The following is a 3847-nucleotide window of genomic DNA, read 5'->3' as shown; positions in this document are numbered from 1 at the left end:
TTTAAATTATAAAAGAAATTCAAACATAAAAACATATAAATTATTTTGACTTTTTTAGATATAGAATAAAAGAATCATAGTTCATAAAAAATACATTTTAATTAAAAAAAACTAAGCCCACTTTTTCAAATTATAATAGAAATTCAAATATAAAATCATATAAATTATTTCAACTTTTTTAAATATAGAATAAAAGAATCTAGCTCATAATAAATACATTTTTATTTTCAATTTAATATATTATAAACACTGAAGGTTAAAATCCTTGAAATAATGTGTTATCTAGATCACACAAACAATATCTTCAACTTTTTTGTATATTTGCAATTGGATTATAGAATATAATTTCCTCAACTTTTTATGTTTTCCAAATTTTATATATATAACACACTCAATCACATAGTTACACACATGTACAGAGTGCACTTATTTAGTTCTCGATCCACAAATTATACATGGATTTCCATCTCTCGTTTTCAACCATTGTAGCAACCAGCTTTTCTCTTATTGTAGTAGTTTTCCTTCTACATAGTCTCAACAGGAAGAAGGCAAATAGAGGGAAGAACCGAAAACCACCACAAGCAGAAGGTGCATGGCCTATAATCGGACACCTGCACCTTTTAGGTGGTTCTCAGCTACCTCACTACGTTTTAGGTGATATGGCAGACAAATATGGCCCTATCTTCACAATCAAGCTTGGTTATCACCAAGCTTTGGTGGTGAGTAATGGGTCGATAGCTAAAGAGTGCTTTACTACAAACGATAAGGCCTTTGCAACTCGACCTAAAGCTGAGGCAACAAAACTCATGGGCTATAATTATGCAATGTTCCGCTTTGCTACATATGGAGACTATTGGCGACAAGCACGCAAGATGGTCACGCTAGAGGTTCTTTCCCAACGACAAGTTGAAAGGCTTGCACATATTCGAGCTTCAGAGGTTAGAGTATCCATCAAAGATATATATGATCGTTGGGTTTTAAATAAAATGAGCGAAAATTCAGAGATGATGAAGGTGGAGATGAGTCAATTGTTTGGTAATTTGGTTGTAAACATTATGATTAGGATTATTACCGGGAAGAGGTTTTCACCACGTGATGAGGAAGGGGTTCGATTTCAGATTGTAGTAAAGAAATTCTTTGAGCTAATGGGAGCATTTGTTGTTTCAGATTTTATCCCTTATCTCAAGTTTTTGGATGTGGGTGGACATTAAAGCAATGAAGAAGATGGCGATAGAATTGGACAACATATTTAGTGCATGGTTAAAAGAACATAAAATAATAAAGAAGTCTGCCGAGCAACATGAAAGCAACCATCAAGTCTTTATAGATGTGCTAATTTCCATTCTTCAAAGTGCTTCTGAAGACGAATTCCCGGGTTTTGACCATGATACAATTATTAAATCCGCATGTCAAGTAAACTCAAACTCAATTATCTCACTGTTTCTTGATTCATTTTCATTTTTTTCAGCATTTTTTCTTATAGTTGTATCCATTTCGCAGCAACTCCTGGTAGCAGGTTTGGACACTACATCTGGGACGTTAACCTGGGCTTTATCATTGTTGCTAAACCACCCAAAAACATTAGAAATTGCGCAAAATGAAATTGATGAGCATGTTGGAAGAGACAGACTAGTGGAGGAGTCAGACTTGAAGAACTTAGTGTATCTTGACGCAATCATCAAAGAAACATTGCGTTTGTACCCAGCTGCTCCTCTCTCTGGTGCTCATAAGTCCATTGAGGACTGCATTGTGGGTGGCTACAACATCCCAAAAGGCACTCGTCTGGTGGTAAATCTATATAAGATGCACCGTGATCCAAATATTTGGTCAGATCCCCTCGAATTTAGGCCGGAGAGATTCTTGACAAGTCATAAGGATATTGATTTCAGGGGAAAACATTATGCGTTTCTTCCTTTTGGTAGTGGTAGAAGAATGTGCCCTGGTATTCCCTTCGCCATTCAGGCTGTTGGTTTAACGCTAGCCAGTTTCATTCAACAATTTGTGCTAAAAAATCCATCAAATGAACCTATTGATATGAGTGAAACTTTCGGACTGACTATCAGTAAAGCTACTGCACTTGAGGTACTTTTGGCCCCACGTTTAACCTCGAATATGTATTAGGTGGGTTCATGCAAATCGCCTACAAACCACAGAGGCTAAACGTTTCTGATAGCAGAAAGAAAGTATTAGAATGATCTTGACAGCAACTGTTGAACATGATTGATTTTCATTCCCGTTTGAAAGTGGGTATGTTATGGAACAAATTAATATCTACTTAATGTTGTTGCATAATGAATTATTATAGTTGAATTTAATTCATAAATGTTCACTATCAAATGCTTAATTCAATTTTTTCGTCATATTTTTTCTAAAAATAATAGTGTAATCCAATGAAACTTCGGTATATATCTTTGTTGGTGAACGGACAGCAAAAACAATCAAACATATGAAAAATAAAATAAATGGTAAATTACACAAATGGTCCCTATAGTTTTTTGGGAGAACCTGTGTGTTTGGCTCCTAACATACAGTTATTTAGTTATTTGTTGGACCGTCTTATGGGTATTTTGTTTCATTTTTAGTCATTGATTTAATTAAAATGATCATATTAATGTATTATCCTTATCTATTTCCTTATTTATTATTTTTCATGATTTATGAATTTTTTAGAATGAGAAGCTTTCATTCAGGAAGCATACTAAAAAAGTGATTCATCTACTCCGTCGATCTAAAACGTGAATCAGAGAGACAAACATGCATATTGGATTTTGGATTCTCTCTATACTCCGGCAGAGAGAGAGAGAGAGAGAGAGAGAGAGAGAGAGAGGAGAGAGAGAGAGAGAGAGAGAGAGAGAGAGAGAGAGAGAGAGAGGAGAGAGAGAGAAGAGGAGAGAGAGAGAGAGAGAGAGAGAGAGAGAGAGAGAGGAGAGAGAGAGAGAGAGAGAGAGAGAGAGAGAGAGAGATTTTCGTTGGAAACAGCGAAGGAAACTAAGTAATATATGGGTTGATTGTTGGCTCATGGTTTTACAAAACTCGAAGGTTCAGAAGAGGGTAGATCAAGGGCGACGTTTGAGATTTTAGAAATCAATGGTTTCAGGAGAAGTTTATGCTCGTCGGGGGTTCTAGATCTCGAATTGTTGGGTGTCGTGGTCATCGGTGTGAAATAGTGGTAGATGTCAGATGTGGTCGGAGAGAAAGAGAGAGAGGAGAGAGAGTTAAACATGAAGGGGGAGCCTAATTTCTTTTCTTTCTGTTAACTTTTTAAATGATAAGAAATTATATATAAATTAAATGTTAAAATACATAAGGTTAATATAGTCAATGCAAGTATGTTAGAGATGAAATTCGCAACAACTAAATCATAAGGACAATCTGATTTAAAAAAAAAAAAAAATAGTTAGCGGACCAAACGGGCACGCTATCCAAAACCGTAAGAACCATTCATGTAATTTACCATAATATAAATAAATCTACAATCCATCTTACTTTATGGTCAAAATTGGTTGAATCTATGGATATTTTTTGTAAAACTAGTTAAAAGTCTAAATTTTATTTGTATGAAATTGCTTTATATAATTATTTGTAAATTTTTAGAACATTCAAGTAGCTTTTGGAATTAAAATTTTGTTATAATAAAACTATTAAACTTGTGTTGTTGGGTTTTTCTTTTTTTGTTTGATAATTATAGATTTTGTTAAAAGTTAAATATGAAAAAGTATTAAAACTCCCTCTGACAGAAACCATGTACTTCTTTTAAGGAAAGTGACATATATGTGTAAGATAGTTCTCATTTTGTATATACGTAGACCTTCATGTTTTTTTTGGTTAAATAAGCTTGTATACTTTA

The 3847-nt window shown here is 34.1% G+C and overlaps 1 pseudogene; it reads left to right on the top strand.

Annotated features, from left to right (window-relative positions):
- The first annotated feature begins 360 nt into the window (after positions 1-360).
- LOC111897683 (cytochrome P450 CYP82D47-like) lies at positions 361-2335 on the top strand (annotated as a pseudogene).
- Positions 2336-3847: the final 1512 nt, after the last annotated feature.

This window comes from Lactuca sativa, chromosome 4 (genome assembly GCF_002870075.4).
Source record: "Lactuca sativa cultivar Salinas chromosome 4, Lsat_Salinas_v11, whole genome shotgun sequence".
In the NCBI taxonomy this organism is placed as follows: Eukaryota; Viridiplantae; Streptophyta; class Magnoliopsida; order Asterales; family Asteraceae; genus Lactuca; species Lactuca sativa.
Note: the sequence above shows the minus strand (reverse complement) of the source record. Positions and strands in the feature narration are given on the sequence as shown.